The following is an 18,406-nucleotide window of genomic DNA, read 5'->3' on the forward strand; positions in this document are numbered from 1 at the left end:
AGCCAGGAGCAAGAACCTGGTGCCAGCACTCATATCCTGGCCCAGAGGTGTTCGAGGAATCCTGAATGGGAAAGGAGGGGAGAGATGCTTGAGTTAGCGGGGAGCTCTTTGTGTGGGAGCTAAAATAAGAACCACCTGTATCCGAGGAGAAATAAGAATTGCTGGTTAACAGATTATTCCCACCCTGAAGCTTAAAAAATTACCCATGCTACTTCAGCAAGAATAAGATGCGTGCCTGCATGCTTCTGGTGGAGTCTCCCTCAGAGCAAGCCCAGCCATCCTCAGACCAGCACCGAGCAGGTGGCTTCCCAGGCCCCCCCGGCCCTGCATCTCTTCCCGGCAGCAGGCAGTTTTGCTAGTGATGCCCTCCCAACCCTTTTTTATCTGTCCCACACTGTGGAGAGGATCATCTTCCTCTCTGCAGTGCGAGAAATGAACTGCCACAAGCCATTTTAGGTCCATCCCTGACATCGCTGGTTCAGTGGGACATATCGAAGCTCCCTGTCTCCATCCCATCAATACACAGAGGCTAGAAGCTGCAAAATCCAGTGTTTTGTGCTTCTTGGTCCCCATCTCCATTGTAGGCACTCTCTTCCTATACTGGGGGACACAGTATTTTCCACGCAACCCAAATGCTTGCTCAGTGAACCCCCGTTTCCCCCAGGAGGGGCACAGGGAACAGGAATGTAACAGGAAGGAGAAATAAAGTCAGAGGCTCAGGGCTGTATGTGCTAATTGTCTTTCGAGTGGTTCTGCCCTGTTAATTTTCCATGTTTGCACTGCCGCTCTCTTGTTTTGTTAACATGAGAAAGCTCATCAAATGGAAAGGCCGGCTTCGGGACAGTTTTCTGATGAGGCTGGGACAACAACAGCATGGATCAAGCAGTGCACAGGGACCATAGCTGCCCATGAAGGACCACCACAGCGAGAGTAAGGCTGCAGGGTGCAATCTATTCAGTTATGAAATGAAGCTGCAAGCAAGGGGAACAGGATCTCTGGCTGGGTTAGTGGTAAGGAGGTGACGCTCAAGAAAGTTGCTCCACCTGCTGACAGGGTGATTATGGGCCATCATAACATCCCCTGATGACTGGGAATGGCACATCAGGCCCATCTCTGGAGGTCATTTTATTGACTGCTTGAGAAACTGTTTCTTGGAACAACTTGTTTTGACACTGGCATGGGAGAAGACAACTTTCAGGTTAGTGAGATGTGACCAGCAGGTGTTAATGGAAAACCTACACTACCTCCTACACTTGGCAAGGGAGAGCTGTGTGCAGGTGTGGCTCCCTGGGGCCTGCCGCAGAGGCAATCCCATTTGGAAACGGGCATCACGACAAGGGAAGTTGTCAGCAGCAGGCTGAGAACCAGGGATGAGTGGAAGAAGGAGCAGACAGCTTTGGCACCTTCCTAAAAATCCTGGCATCCTTAAAAGAAGTGAGTCAGGTAAGAGAGGCCGGAGCAATGTCTTCTGGGTCAGAGTTGTCACCCTACCGTGCATTGCTCAGGATGCAAGTCCTCCACACCTACAAGCCTTGCTGTGGACACCACTGTTGCCTGGTGTGGTATATGGGATGTGTGGGATGTGAGGACCAAGAGGAAGATATTCTGCCCAGAAGTCATGTGCAGCCCTGAACCACCTAACAGGCAACTAACAAAGGTACTGCCACAGCAGAGAAGCATGCAGATCCCTTCAGCATTTTACTTAGAAGACTAAGCAGCCAAAGGTGCAAAGGACAAATGGTAGGATTTGGGACATAACTCCAGACATGGGCCATGGGGAGGTGGGACAGTGAAGACCCTTGATCCATGGCAGGTTCTTCTGACCTAAGCCCCAACAAACTTTACGAAGTTGATTGCAGTAGCCTTTCCTGCTGGTGACTGGCAGGTGTTCATCTAACCAAAAGGAAAACGGAGGGAGGCATTTGACCCAAAGAGGCTGGCAAAGCAGGAGGCCCTGGCTCCACAGGTTTAGGTGCTCACAGGACATGCTGCAAAGGCAGCAACAGGACCCTGACAAAGCAGGTTAAAGTTCTTTCTCCTGCTGCACTTGCAGACAGGAAAGGCAATAACAAAATCTGCAAAATCGGGAGTTGCAGGAACTTTTATTAGAGCAACAGGTCCCCAGAGGGGGATACCCTTCGGTGGTCCGCAGAGAGTGCCATGCTGTGCATCACTTGTCTGTCCGGCTGAGCAGTGCAACTCCCCATCTTGCCCAGATGGGATGCTTCAGGGATCATTGACCATTCTGGATTACTGTGCCCATCGGAGAAAGTTTTCTCTCCGGCCCAAGCACTTAGCTGTTGGCTTGTGTCCTGAAGCATGAGGGCTAATATCCTTTGCACATTTTTACCATAGAAATGAAAGAGAGAGGATATTTTTTGATTCAATGGGAAACAAGTGACTAATAATTCTGTGAAGCCATGTAGTGGAAAGAGAGACTTTGAGCGCAACAAGAAACAGGATTTTAAAATTTCATCTGCACAGCAGAAGGTCCTGCCAATTGAACCGTTTCCAGTAAACAATCTGCTAAGTCTGACAGTTTGAAGGAACACCAGACTGCCAGGAGTGAATAGGCTGGGATTTTGAAGAGGTTTATTTTTCATCTGAACACTTTTGTTTGTGAGCAACAGCTTAAAAAACAAAATGCATGTGCAGTGGCATTAGCAGCCAGGCAGAGGGCTTCCCCGCCAGACAGGGCTCCAGACAGAGCGGAGGAAAAGGGCTGTGCTGGTGACACGATGTGCCCTGGGCTGCCTGGTGTGCAAGGCCATGGCACCGTGCTGTTGGGTCTGCGCTGACGGAGCCCCTCTGGTGCCCCTGCACTCCCAGAGAGGTTTGGATTGAGCCCAAATTCCTTCCCTGCTTTGCTGAGGCAGTGGTCCCCAAAGGGATGCCAAGGGCAGCTGTCTGGGATGGGGGGGACACGAGAGGATGTAAAGGACCAGATAGAGGTCAAGGGTCACAATCACAGGATGGGGAAAGCACGGCAAGAGGATGATGCTGTGTGTATCTTGGGGTGCAGAGCGCTCCCCTGATATGGCTGAGCAGGGACATACAGCTGTGATATGCCACAGGTGCAGCCTTCTCCCAGTGCAGGGGAGTTTTCCTTCCTCACTGAAAACACAGGGACAAGAAGATGTTTTACTGCCAGGTTGAACACCTCTGCAACGTTAAACCAGGGACAGGAATTAAGGGGTTGAGCCTCCATGAGGCACTAAGCAATGGCTTTTTGTGCACAGCTCCGTGCTGGTTAGCTCTAGGAAAAGGGTGGCTGAAGAGAAGGAAAGTGCTGGCTGGGGTTATGTGGGAATTGCCTTGGAAATGCACCATATCAGCATCTTCCACGCACACAGCCCATGCAGCATAAAAAATCAGGGACCTTTTTGAAAGTGCAGTGCTACCTGTCTCACAGGCAGATTCAGGGCCAAGCATGGAACAGGATGGGATTATTTTGGGCCTGAAAATACTGATGTCTTGAACTTTTCCTCTTCTCCCTCTCAGCAAGGAAAGAGGAAAAAGGTCTTAAGGAGAGCTGCAGACCCATCTGGGATTAAGAGAATGGCTTGAAGTCTGTTTTCCTAGTTCAGACCAGAGGCTCAAATCCATGGGGGGATGTCCCTGCCTATCTTGTTTTGAGGTAGGATACTCACATTCAGCCTAGACCCATGAGACTTTTTTCTGATAAGAAATTTCACCTTGATGTGGTAAATCCCCTGGGGATTTCTCAGACTTTAGTGCCTAGCATCTCCTGACAAACACTACCCATGCAGGGCAAAAGGGGCTTTCCTGATACACAGGCTGCAACACCCTTCTGTTGCAGAGCATGTAAATAATTTCATGTATGGCTCAACCTCCATGTGAAAGTAGCCCATTTCTTCATCCCTCCGCTGCTCTAGACTCCCACAGTGTAGAGAGATTTCTAATTGGATAAACAAGGAGTTCCTTAATTCTATTCCTTTCTCGGTGATAGCCCCACAACTTGCCTATTTTGCTAGAGCAGAAAATCGCTGGGTCATGAGAATTGTCACCCTACTTTTCCCAAATGCAAGTTAATAATTATCTTCCTAATAATCGGGGCATGGAAGGGTTTTGGCAATCATTTGCACTTCTGAGAATTAAATGGAAAAAGGCAAGCTTGTTGCAAGCCAGTACTGAGGAAAATTGTAGCCTGTGCAAGCAAAGAAGGCTGAATGCACGAGAGGATAAAAGTATTGCAACAGATGCCTGGAAATACAGCCCTGGTGGTTCAGTGGGAAAATCTCCTGGCCCAGAGCGTGTCTGACATGTAGGGAGATGTGGGCTGTGTGCTCCTTTTTGTGTGGCAGAAGCTGTTTTTGCAAGCACCAGGGCTTGCCATCAGTGTCGCTTCTGGTTATCACCAGGAGAGCCCAGCTGCAGCTCACCTGGATTTGTCATTGGAATGGGTCAACAAAACCCTTCCGCTGAGCCCAAATGCCTGCTGTCACGATGCTGCAGTTCACAGGGTATGAACTGACCTTGCTTGCTCAGAAATACTTGAGAAGCAAGGACTAGAGACCAGGCAGGGAGTGAAGCTTGGCTAGGAGCCAGGCAGGCAGAAACACTGACACACACAAGTCTCAAGCAGTGGCATCTGGAAACAGTGACAGTAAGGCTGAGATACGCGGGGCTGTTTCCACAGCTTCCTGTGAAACAGTTTTCTCAGCTCTGAAGTCCAAGACAGGCACTTCTTTTAGCACGGTGACTCCATCAGCCTGCATGGTTGAGGTGGCAGCCTGATGACATGTCACCTAACTCTTCACTGCTGCTCTGCCTGGGGAGGTGAGAGCTTGTAGCCACGGGCATTGCAGAGGAAGCCAGAGGAAGACCTCAGCAGTGTCTTGTAATGAGTCCTTCCTGACTATTAAGTGTAAGACGAGTGTGGGAGACGAGATCTGGGTTAGAAGTCCCACACCTTCACTTTAACACACCTGAAGTTGTCCTGTCAAGGTCTGTCATGGACACTTTATAGTGTAGGTTATTCTGCATCATATGTTCTTTTGGGCTTTATTTTTGCTTGCTGCTACTCTTTCTTTTTCACTACAAACATTAAAGATTAACCTGAAAAAATACGTTTCGCTGCAGTACACTGTAGTACATGAGTTGGGATTTGACCTCCAGAACTTAATTTTGAAAGTATAGGGCATGTGGGGTGTCTTTGTTGTGCTTCATCCCAGGTACTCAGTTAGTGACCAGCTTGCAAACATGCCAAGTGTTAAGCAGAAAGATTTAGAGAATTCCCCAAAATGAGAGGAAGTGAAACTACTGGGTGCTGCTTGGCATCACTCTTAGGACTGATTCAAGACGTTGTTGTCACAGAAGAGTGTGGCTTGTCCTCTAGGAGAGAAGAACCAAAGCTAAATGGCATCTGCTGGTCCCTGTCGATGCTTTTCTCCATTTCCACCAAAGAAGAAAAGGAGCTTAAACCACCCCAAGGCACTGCTGGGAGTCAGGGCATCTGGCACCGGTGTCGGTGTTGCCCCTCCAACAAGGAAGAAGATGGGCCCTGGGTGCAGGTCAGGGGGAGCCTACCTTGTTCCCCCCCCAGTCAAAATAGCAGCCACCCTTCTCAAATGCCCCAGGGCCATAATAAAGGGTGCAGGGGGCAGAGGCAGGGTGGGCTGAAAGGTGAACGGCTGTCAGAGTTGCTCTGGGTCTTGGAGGAAGTAGCATTGAATCAAACTTCCCCTCGCCACCACGCATGGGGCTGACAGTAACCCTGGGGGGGGCTGCATGTGTTGCTGAAGGTACTGAAGAGGATAAGAGGGTGGAGGGAAGAAAGGAAGGACCAAGAAGTGAACAAAGATGAATTCAAGGCAGGAGTGGAGCTGGATGATGAGATCAGTTGCTGTAGGAATAGCGCAGAGGAAAAGCTCATCTCAAGCTGCCTTGTGGGGTGGCACTGATACAATCTCAGCTGTAACACTAAAGAGCCTTTTGCCTATCTACGAAGCCAGTAACTGCCGCTGTTTCCCAGAGCTAATGTAAATTGAGATCACATTTGTCTAATTTACTTTCAGACCCCCTCCTTTTTATGCTTTCAATGTGAATAAACACGACTTTCTTTCAAATGTATTAGACGCTATATTCTTTCAACATTGCCAGTCTGTCCCAGGGTCCAAGTGTCATATACCAGTGCCCCAAACCATCAAATCAGTTAACACATCACAAGAGTTTTTCAGAAAAGTGCTTTCTGTGATTGCCAGTTCTTTGGCAACCTTAGGTTTCTGGCCTAGGAGAATTCAACTCTTTTGGCGTTTTCTTTGTAACAGGGAAGGCAAAAGAGATTTCTCTTCCAGAAAAAGAAAGCTGAGATTCTTGCTGCGCGTGGTTGCTTTTTGGAGGAGAACCACAGTGAAGTGTAAGGCTGGTGATTAAATCATAAGAACTGGCAACTGGGAGTCACAAGCGGTGCTTGGTGCTCTGCAGGGATGCTCTGAATCACCCTCCTGAAGGGATGCCAGCACTGCAGCTCTGTGTGGGCCAAAGCACGAGAAGCAGCCGAGTCATCAGACCAGGGGTGAGTCGTCAAACAGGGGTCTCCTCTCTTCCCCAGTTTCCCTGTGTCACTTAACTAGGACCCTAGCCCTGCAAATACTTGATCACACAAAGAGTTTTACGTAGTTGATTAGTTCCCCTGAACTCTGGGGGAAGCTGACATGCTGAAGTACATGAAGGTTGAAGATGACAAAGGCAAACAAAGGAGCAGAAAAACTAATGGGTTGCCTTCTCCCTCCTGCTGCTCTGTGGAAAGCTTTTATCGTTGGACTCTCCCCTCTCCTTCCTTCATAAACAAGCCTTAGGCCAGAGAGCATCTCTACACAAGGAAAAGTGCTTCACCAGCACAGCTATAGCAGCAATAATATGACGGCCAAGTGCTTTGACGCAACTATACCAGTTAAACCCTGCTGGTAGAAGCCCCGCTTCCCTAGCATCCCTTCCCCTGTGCTAAAGCCTTCATGTGGCACAGACATACTGTGCTCCGGTGGTAGTGGTGGCATTCACCCACACAGGTTTCCAGAGCAGCAGGGCTTCTTGTAGAGGTGGGGGAAGGAGTTTTATTCTGCCTCCCCAATGAAAACAACATGCAAAACTTCTGGAGTCTCCAACGGCTTTTCCAGCTCCCATTACCCGTCTGGGTTTCCCTTGCACTCCAGAGGCAGTGTCACTGTGATGCCGAGACGCATAGCTCACCACAATTTATATCTGGACTCAGCCAGTGCAGAGCCTCAGCCCTCTCCAGCTCACTCATTATTTACTGCATCCTGCTTGCTGACTTAATAGTGTTTTGTCCTGTCCTTGAATCCTGCGTGGATGGATTCAGAAAAAAATCAATGTGCCCTGACCAGCAGGCCTTCTTTCTGCAGCACAGGGGAATTTCCAAAGTGCCACAATTTCCAGTATTTATTTGTTTCCTTTAAGTTATTAACATGATGGGGCTAATTATGATGTTTCGTTTCAGGTGCTTTAAATTTTGCCTTCCACACTCTTAAAGCAGTCAGGGAAGAAAAGAGCAGGAGTTATAAAAACAGAGCACAAATAAATACTAGCCTCCAAACTGAAAAATGATGATGGCGTGAATAAAAGGCTCACTAATATGCGTGCACCTTGCTTATTTATAAAGCGCTACCATTGTGATAATGAGTTACTAATGCAAAATGAAGGAGCAGGAGCAGGGTAGCTGAAGAGTTCTCCATTGTGGCTTTATTAAGCAGGCAGCTATGGCTTTTCCATCACCACCACCACAATTAGCGGGCAGTGGGAAGAGCAAACATCAGGGTGATGAGACCTTGGGCCAGCCAGGGCTGCGCTGGCACAAGGTTTGGTCTGTCAGGAGGATGTGGACCTGTGCAAGGGACCGTTCTGGCATGGTGCTGGGTTGGGGAGGTGTTATCTTTACATTCATATGTGAATGGCTGTGTTGGCAAAACTTTAAAGCACAGCCACCTCACTCTGTGGCCTCCTTGTCCTACCTGTGCAATACTGTCCGCCTGAGGACAACAAAATTGCTGTGTGCTGTGAGGGCTGTGCAGTCTTACCTGCTGGTGCAGCACCTGGGAAACTGAGTGTTAAAACATTTAAATATGACATTTAACAATGAATGGACTCATCTAGTATTCACAACTCTCTTATTCAAAGCACAATATTTATAGTCACTACATCGCCTTAAATCTAGGGCATAAAGGCTATCCCCTGACAAGGTTTACAGACTCAGGGGATATAAAGAAGCAGCAGTGCATTTCCAGGGTACGGGGTGTGAAGGCTTTGCAGCTCTGCTTGCGTGCCAATGCTTTGCCAGTGGGGAAGATCTGGAGGGCCGTTTCCCAAAGAGCCCTCCTTGGTGGGTGGAGAAGCCCTTGGACATCAGGGCTTGGTGTCAATATGTTGCAGAGCTGCCCTCAGCTGAGCTGGGGCTGGTGGCTGCCCTCAGCACTCACTGTCTCAGCCCATCTCTGGGCCTCCCTCCTGGCTCCTCAAGCCCTTGGGACCAGGATCCTATTACAGAAAGAATGTGCAAGCTGCACGCAGGGTGCTGTGCATGTCCCGTGAGAGCCACTCCTTTGATTACTCTCCCACCAAAATAAGATCTTTCTGCCAGTTGCTTCCTCATCTCACTGCCCCACACCCTGTTATCCTGCTCTGCATCCAAAAGCTCATCTAGATTCACCCAGGGAGGAGAAAGCAACAGCACTGCCACAGGGAAAGGTAGCGGAGTGGGTTTTAAAGAGGTAACAGATGCAGAGCTGGATCCCCTGCCAAAGCGATTCTCCCTGTCAAAGTCCTGGCAATACCTGGAAATAAGGGATGGGTGGCTTTCACCTCATTTAGCACTCAGAGCTCATGCCTTTGGTTCTGGCAAACGTAGAGTATCCAAGATCAGATCCCTCCTGTACCACTGGATTTATAGGCTGCTATAAAACTGGTGTGTCCCTCCCACAAAAAACAGAAGGAGAACAAAACAAACCAAAAAATCCTTTAGGATGCTTGAGCATCAGGGACTCAGTGAGCAGCCAGAAAGCAAGACAAGCCAAGGCATGACTCCATAACCAGCTGCGTGCACAGGCCCTGAGGAAGTGACAGCAGCAGCAAGGCGTGAAGATTTCCTCAGTGCTGGTGGCAAGGCAGAGTCCTCACTGGCCTCTCCTCACACCAGCGCGGAGGTGGGATCAGGAGTCACCTCCTGTGTGGGTCATTGCTGTCCCCATGGCACAGGCTGCCAAGCCCCTCTTCACTGGGAGACTGGGCAGATTCACAGCAAAAGCAGGTGTGTAATCCACATCGCAGTAAGTAGACTAAAATCTCCTCTCCTGCCTTCCTCACACGCCACTGAGCTGGCTGCATTGCAGTGCAGACATGGTGCAGTCTCAGCTGGGATAGCTCAGATGCATGAGAGCAACCTTGGGGAGAGACTTTTTCTGTCCCTTGCTTGCAACAAAGAAGTGGCACAAACAATCAGCTGGTAGAAAAAATGAATTCTCCATCCCTGGACCTTTATAAGAAACGTGGGATTTGTTGTACTTGGCAGGGTCTTGCTTCAGCAAAGAGGTTTTGGCTGCTGGAGTGCATAGCAGATGAAAGGAAGAGGCTGGGATCCACGCTGAACCGGCCTCCGTGCTGGCATTACCATGCTGAGCCAATCCATCTCCATTAGAGTTCACAGCCTCTTTGATCAATCTCATCTTTAAAAATACCAATGCTCTGGAAGGCTCAGGAACTGCTTAATGTTCTTTCATTATTTTTCAAGCCATTAAAAACAGAGGTATTAGCTGCTGAATACTTTTTGTCTTGTTTTGAAGTAAAATGGAGAAGAAGTAGAATGTTAAAAAAGCAGATTAAAATGATTAAAAATAACAGAGCAATGAAAGTCAAACTGTTGGCTCTAAAAATGTTGATGTGTTGCGTTGCTGTGGGCATTACATTCATATGAATGAGAGCGAAGGGCCCTGCTATCTGCCTCTGTGATGAACTGTGTGTGTCATTACACATGGCTGTTGCATTAAATCTGGAAGGATTGCCGTCTGTTTGTGCAGAAGCGAGGGCTGCTTCTTTCGTGATACAATACAAGGTGATTCCTGTATAAAGCGGACTCATCTGGGACCAGTTTTGGGGCACAGGAGCGATAATTTTTTTTTGGCCTGTGCTTATTTTCCTTTCTAAAGAGTCCTGCAAATTGCTGTTCTGGACTGGCTGTCAGGTCTCACATCTCTCCCAGGTGTGCAGAGGTGCCCCAAGCCCTCCTGCACATGCTCACAGTTGGGTAGCATGGGCTCACGTTTTTATTTTCTGAATTGGCCAGGGCTCTGCTGATACACGTACGCATCCACCCAATTCAATGCTGTTGCAGGCTTGGCCAGAGCTGCAAGAACCCACGGCTGGACTCACTTTTTTTTTCTCGGCTGAGGTCTTTATCCTAGCAGCAGATTGTACGTCCATGGTAGGGCTATGGGTAACCAGTCCAAAGCTTAACTTCCACTTGAGCCACAAGAAAGAATGCTCATATATCTAGCAAGGATTAAAAGACCATCTGAAAGCTGTGGCATTTCTTGTGAAATGGCAATGTGGTTTTAGGGTACTTTTTGAAGAATAGCTGTTACTTGCAAGCCAGCTACACATTTACCACCATTATGGATAGGTCTGGTAGGTACTGAATGCCCAATGCAGGCTGAGCGCTTCTCCTACATGTCTCATGAATTCACATCCAGCAGCTGTCAAAGGTCATTTGCCTCTGGTCTTTGCTCTGTTTTGTGGTGGCCAGGCTGGTGCACTGCTTGATTTGCCTTCGTGTTTTGGCTCAGCTCCATCCTTGCACTGGGATAGGAAGCAAATATTTATTAACTCCTTCCCTTCCCACACTGTGGCTTCTAACCAAAAGAAACCGAGGCCATTGGTCAAGGCAAGATGGGTTGTCACAGGATCAGGTCATCATCAAGGGCAGCAGGACCAGCCGGCACACCAACTGAGAGGGTCAGTCACCTGTTCCTGGGGGCTAACACTTGTGAGCAAAGAGAAAGCCTGTGTGGAAGTTTTTGCTGGTTAAACACAAATCTGTCGCCATTTACTCTTTAGGGAGCATTTGCAGATGTCAACACTTGCTTCATGAAGGGGCCCAAGCCTGGGGCAAAAATCGTTGCAGCATGTGTAAAGGTGTAGGGTTTCTCTCCATCAGGCACACTCGCCTTCTTTTCCATCCCCTCTGCTGTGTCTCTTGCCAGGCTGGTGCTGAGCCAAAAGCAAGAAAAGGCTGCAATTAAAAGAGAATTTGGATGCTTCGTCAAACCTTATCTGAACTCTGCTGGTTTTCAGAGCAGGGCCGTGGTGCCAGCTCTTGTGAGGCTTCTTATGAAATGCTGGCTATTTCTGGCTGCTTTTTTCCAGCCTTCCCAGATGTGAGCAGATCTCCCCACATGCTCCTGGCACCTCTCCAGCTGGACACTGGCACTGCCGTGCTGCCTGAAGCCGGAGCAGCAGAGTAGAGGTGGGGCAAGGGATAAGGGGGATCTGGCTTGCTGGTGGGACTGTATTTAAATGTCTGGGATGCCTTTCACCCTGGCATAGGAGTTGCAAAGATGATTACACACGCAGACCAGGCTGCACTTCACTTGACTGAGGGTGATAAAGGGCAAAGACAGGTCACTGCAACTTACATAGAGCAACAGCCTGTGCATGCTTCTCTGAACCTATTAGGAATGGACCAGCCTCCCCTGTGGCTTCTTGTGTGAGGATGTACAGGGAATGCCAGGCCATGCAGCAGTGCTCATTGCTAGCAGCCCTGGTGGGTGTCAGTTTTGTGAGTGGTCCCTTTTTGCAGCTCAAGCTCTGAGAGCAATGTCACAGTCCTGTCCCCTCCTCCTGGACCACTTCCTACAAGCAGAACTTGCTCAGCTTGCTGGCAAGGCTGTATGGCCATGGCTCTCAGGATGCTCACAGAACAGCAGGCAGGCTGCAGCACGGGACTCAAAAAGTATGTCACAGAGGCTTGGCTGAGATCAGCATGTGAGATTTGAAAAATGAAGCCCTGGGAGATCCTGGAACCAAACATCTCTGAATCTTGGGGGAGCTGGAGGGAACGTGGAGTCCAGCCCTGATCCAGGTCCATGACTATATGGCAGCAGCTATAAACGTGCTTAGGATGTGTGAATTACAATCTGAATGTTAATGTGGCCCCTTTCTTCCAAATGGAGAGATTCCTGGCTATTGCAGAGCAGTAGGATATTAAAATGGATTGGATTATTATATATTGGACATAGCAGCAGCTGGGGTGTATGGCAGGGCAGGTAAATATTCCTATCTGAAAGTGTGGCTTCTGCCTATTCATCAAAAGCGTATTTCTGACATTTCTTCTGGAACAGTTTCATAGCAATACCCAGCCTTCTCTGTGGAAGCCCAGATATACAGCAACAGCTCCCAGAATGGCAAATCTGCCTTGTTCTTCCTTTAATTACCTCACTGCTTAAGGGAAAAAAAAAAAAAAGAAAAAAAAATTGACACACTTTTCTTGCAAGTAGAGATTAAGCAGAAATTCAGCTCCAGCTCTAAACTGTGTAGCTTCCAGCTCTGATTTTAAACAAACAGCTAACAAAATCCCTAATGCTTAAAAGCCAGCAACCTCAGACTATGTGGAGGTTCCCCACATCACTAGCCTGATTTCCCAAGGTGATGACTTCCAGAAGGCCCCCTAACCCTGACACTAATTATCTGTATTGGGGGCGGGGGGTGGGGTGGGGTGGGGGGTGTGTGTGTAAGAAAGGGAAAAAAGCAGAGCAGTGCAGAGACAGGACCCCAAGCCTCGGCTTCTGCTGCAACTTTTACTCAGCAACGAGTATAATGGATCTCAGTTGGTGACCAGTACTTTGGGTCAGTGCTGGAGCTGCAAGGAACTGCAGCCAGACCCAGGCTTGTTGGGCAGATGCTCGGAGCTGGCTCAGAGACTGCTGTAGCAGCCAGATCCCCCATGAGCCTGGAGCTGGGCCCGAGCTGACCTGTGGCTATCTGGCTCCCAGGCTGAAGGTAGCTCGCATCTGGTCAGCCCTGAGCACGGATGGAGCAGGCATGGGGCTATCTGTACCTATCCTCCTGGCTGTGCCATGAAATGCTTCAAGCAGCCAAAAGGATTTACCCCACAGGAGTACATCTATTTCAAATTTCCCCCTGGATCGTTGTGTTTTTCAGATTTATTTGGAGACCAAGAAAAAAGGATTCCAATTCTCAGGTAAGAGATCCAGAGCTAGGTTCACAAGGAACTGAAGAAACATCTCTGCTGCTGTCACCAAAGCAGGGCAATGACACCCCAAATAGCTCAGGAGCTAAAAATGGTGGATTAAGGTTCACAGCTAAAATATTAGAAAGTGGTGTTTAATTGCATTTTTGCTGCAGAAAGAGTCTGAGACACAGTATTTCATCCTTCTGGACAGTGTCCAGCTATTAGCCAGGAGCACATCCCAGAGGGATGGAGGTTACTGCGTTTACTCAGCTTTTCCTCTGTAAACAGCAGCATCCCCGCAGAGTCAGGGACAGAGCATGAGGGACACAGCAGTCTCGTGGGGGAAGGAGGAGTCCCCAGTTCAATGAATAGTTGATATGCTAATAATGTTTAATCACTGATTTATATTTAACCACTTTGAGGACACTTTATATATATGCATTTGTGCTCCTGCCATGGAGAATGGTCCTTGAGTCACCTAGTGAATGATACTTGATTTTCTCTTCCCCATAGAAATATTTTCTCTTGGAAGTGACGATATAAAACAATTAGATATTAATGAATTTTTAGAAACAATTCCTTCGTACTTTTTTTCCTGCTAAAGCTGTTTTCCAGTTTAAACTTCAACTGAACTGAATAGACTTGGCTTCCTACAAGCTTCATTTCTCCATAAATAAATAATTTTCCAGTTCTCCCTCCTTCAGATCTTATGTCCCGTGGTATGCTTGGAATATCTCTGCATAGATGCACAGCATAATTTTCCATATGGATCTACGCTCACTTCCTTTATAGTTTGACATAAACGATTGCACAAAATTAGTGCCTGAGTACAGGGAGTGCAAATGCTCCTCAGCAGCCTCCCTGGAAGTCTGCAGCACTGTGATCTGGGCCACCAGCTTCTCACCACAAAGACAGCCACTGGCTCTGGGTGCACTTGCTGCTAAGGGCAGTGCTCTCAGCGCAGGCAAAGGCCGCCTCCTTTGTCCACCCTTTCACACTGCCCTCCTCCTGATAAAAGTTGTCGTCCTCCGTACTGCCCTGCCAGTCTCCTGACAGTGTGGGAAGCCTGAACACAGATGTTCCTCTTGATCCCAGGCTCCCACTTGGCAGCACAGCATGCTGTGCTCCCTCCCAGACATGCCACTGGGCCAAAACATACACACTGAGTTTTATTTTTAATTCAGTATTTTTCATAGCAGCCTAAGTTGTGTAATTCCTATCCTTTCCTTTCCCCTTCTCTTTTTTTGACGGCAGCGCACTCTTGGGTTACCTCCAGCACAGGCACATTGTGGTATGTAGCTGTGACTCTATTTTTACACCTCCCTCTAGCTCAGCTGCTAGCTCCGTGGGTTTTGATGCCGTAGGCAAACTGGAAAAAGAAACACCCGTTGTAGCCCAGAGCCGCACACAGCCAGCATCTCCCAAACCCTGCCCGGGCTCAGCTCTGGCCACAGGGGCTTTCCCCGGCACACAGCACTGCTGCTCGCTGCCCGGGTCAGCCTTTCCAGCGCTGTCTCCCCCGACTCCGCTCCCAGTGCCCCGGAGCCCCCCCGCTCCCTTCACTGCCCAACCTCCAAGACTGGGTGAGACCCCGAGGCTCTCGCCTACCAAACTGCCCCTTGCTCCTCCCCAGAAACAAATCCCCCTTCTTGTGACACCTGGGGGCTGCTTTGTTTTGGCAGGGTTGTGCTCATCTCTGCTGCGGACGCTTTCTTGTTGCTGCTGCAGCAGCGGAGGAGAGGCAGAAAGCAGGGCATCCTCTCCCTGACTGCTGCACAGAAGGGAAAGCTGGGCTAGCAGAGACATCAGAGGTTTTTTTATCACTACTGTCCACTCTTCCCACACTTCCCACGTTGTCCTTGCTCCCTAGTAGTCATAGTCACTGCGGAGAGCCACCGGGGACGCAGACACACAGGCATTCGGCTATCCCTCCTCCACGTCCCAGGGTACTTTAAGTATTCACGGCTTCCGATGCCCAGCATCGACACCCTCTCCAGACTTCTCCGACGCTGCTTCTGCCCGCCCGGCTGCTTCTCCAGACCTTGTCTCCCAGCGCCCAGCTGCAGTTTCGGGCTGCACACGCAAGAGGCAGCCTGCCCTCGCCAGCCGGCGGCCCTCGGCTGGGAGCCCGGGCCAGCCCGGGAGAGAAGGGACCGAGTCACCCCTGCGAGAAGGGACCGAGTCACCCCCGCGGCTGCCGGGGCAGGGACCCTTTCACGGGTACCAGCTATTGCTGGTGTTGCTCTGACAGCTCAGAAGTGCTCGGCGCAGGGCGGAAAAAAAAATAATGGCAACTGCAATGTAATTAATGCTGTAACAACTTGTTTCCCCCTTGGAGAATTACACCATTAGCCGCTTCAATTGTGCATGAAATATAAATTACATTACTCAGAGGCATCATGTCTAAGCAGACACAATCCTAAGTGACATGGCTTGCCACAGTGTATCATGCTCCCTGGTCAAAATTAACAGAAGCCCGGTTGCCTGAGGCTAGCAGATATTCATTCAGATATCAAAGTTATAACCACGGTAGTTCAACCGCCTTCCTGCCTCGGGGAATTTCCCAGGGGAAAGCAATGTAACCAGGCTCTATCATCTGATGAGAGCAACCCACGGGTCTGAAAAATGCTGGTGTACCCTGGCAGCGTTGCATTTCGGAGCCCGGCGCTTTAACAATTCAGGGACACCGTAGCATCCCTGTTCTCATGCCCACCTCTGATGTGCATGCATCTGAATTCTGTTTGCCAGCAGACAAAACCCGACCAGGATCGTGGTGCTAAATGTTATAGGCATTGATAGTGAGAATTTGGTAGGAAGGCTGGTGGGCTGTAAAAGGGACCCAGAGGGCAGGAATCTTCCCCTCCCACTGAGCCAGGACCCTTTTTTCAGGAGACAGGCAGCTTCAGTCCTTGTACTTCCCTGGCTCCTCTAATTTTGGGGTTAGCAGCTGGCTCAAAGACACATTTTATTCTCCTCTGATGCCCATCTATAATGAATGATTGCAACCCCACAGCCTCGAATAGCTGTGTTTGTGAAGAATAATTTGCTCCACTGTTGGAAAAGAATCCCAATTTTTTTTCCTAGTCACTTAATATGGACCCTTAGAGCTGCAAACATTGAAAACACAGATGGGAAGGGAACTGTAGTTTCTCTTCTCTGTCTCCAGAAGAATAGCTTTTGCCTCAGTTTGCCTTTGCAAAGTTGAAATCATAGACCAGTCTCTTCCTTGGGAAAAAAATTGTGGGAAAAAGGACAGTCTTGACAGCCAGTCAGAGCAGCTCAGCCACTATCTGCTGTCACAGAGCCAAGTCTTGCAAGGTGCTGTGTGCCTTCAGCTCTCAAATTAAAGGGAAATGAGGATGCTCAGCACTTTCGAGGCTGGGTTTTTAGCATTTCAGCATTTTACCAGTGATATTGCCTAAAAATCGCCAACACAGAGTTGTCAGAGATAGGTGACTGTGGTCTCCTGTGGTGAGGCTCTGATGCTACACAGAAGATGGCTCAGGCTAGGTACCACCCACAAGGTACACTTTCTGCATTGCAAGAATTTTCTTTGCAGGACCATATATGTGTGGGTTTTGCCAGTAACATTGCATGCAGGGCAGTGGCTTCGCATCACACTGAACTGTAGGTGTTGACAGGTCTTATCCAATGCAGTTTTGGTCTTTTGGTTCCCTGTGGCCTCTGCCCCTCAGTAAAGCAGGAAGAGTACATGCCAAGCACCTTGCTCTAAGCCAGAAAACCTGTCTGTAAGCAGAAAGAAAATGATCTTGGTCCAAATTGACTTTGGATGGACAGGTTGTTTTCTCGGTCTCTCATCTGGCTCAAAATCCAGGCAGCCAAAATGTCTTTACTCCAGAGAAACTGTTACTAAATTCAGTCAATGAGCAGAACTGGGATAATTTCAAAAGGAAGACTCTTGGCCTCTTTTCTATATTTGATTTTTGAAGGTTTCAGAGTGTAAGATGTCTGGCTTTAATAGAAGGAAGTATTTAATACAGAAGCAAAATCACCCCCAAGCACTTTGTCTTCTGAAAAACAAATCCCCGCCTCGTTCAAGGAAAATGCTCCCTGCTGCTGGTGTACGCTTCACAACTGAAGCACGAGGGCAGTTATTCTGGTCGTGGCTGAAAATCGTTCCTGTGAATGTGCAGCCACAGGGAGCTGAAGGCTTTAGTTTAATGGTGGGGCAGTCCCAGGGGGACAAATGCAATGCAAGGTATGACAGCAGCACCCTGTGCAGGGGGAGACCTGGGATATGGCTGCTTCTCTGACAAACAGGACACCTTTCCAAGTGTTGAAGTACCATGGCACCTCTTCCTTATAACCCTCACTGACTTCTCTGCAGCAGCCAGAATGGTGGCAAAGATTTTTGAAGAAAGTGCAGGGAGGATGGAGGGAAAAGGGGATTTTCAGCAGTGTTCTATGAAAGCCAGGCACCTGACTTGCCACACACATCTGGAGAAGTCTCCCCTGCGCCCCCCCCCCCCCCAGCTGATGCAAATACACCTAAACGTGTCAATATTTGCAACACAGCACTTTAAAAAAATAGCTGGAGGAAATCAAACATGTTGCTTTGCGAGAAGACCGGGGAATGTACATTCCCAAGAGCTGAACAAGATCATCCATTATACATTTCTATTTATTCCACTGCCTGCCTGCGTATCCCCCACCTGCCTATGCAGGACAGACACCCTTGTTCTATATCCAGTATGGGAGAATTGCATCCACCACAGAGGCACATCTATACCCATGGGTTTTCTCTCCCGAAATGTTGAGATGCCAGCATTCTTTCAGGGACAATTTTCCTGACAGGGGAAGATCTTGACTGTCAATTGCACTTTGGCAGCAGCCAATATAGGAAGTAACGGTATAAATTCTCATTCTCATTAAATGTGTCTGTCTGACTGATGGATGCCAGTAGAATTACACAGTGGATCCAGATTTGTGGGTCTGACAGTAATAAACCAAATTTTCATATAGAATACATGTCTCGGAGCGGTGTTGGACGTGCTTTATTTCCATGAGTTATAGGCGCTGCATGACACAGGAATGGTGCCGGCCACCACTGAGGGGAACGGTCACCGAAACCTGCCCAGCCCTGACAAGCATAGCAGTGACCTCTTAGATGTACACTGCATTCACTCCCCAAGAGATGGGCTCACCCACCACTTCTGTTCATCCAAA

The sequence above is a fragment of the Falco rusticolus genome, chromosome 2, assembly GCF_015220075.1.
Source record: "Falco rusticolus isolate bFalRus1 chromosome 2, bFalRus1.pri, whole genome shotgun sequence".
Classification (NCBI taxonomy): Eukaryota; Metazoa; Chordata; class Aves; order Falconiformes; family Falconidae; genus Falco; species Falco rusticolus.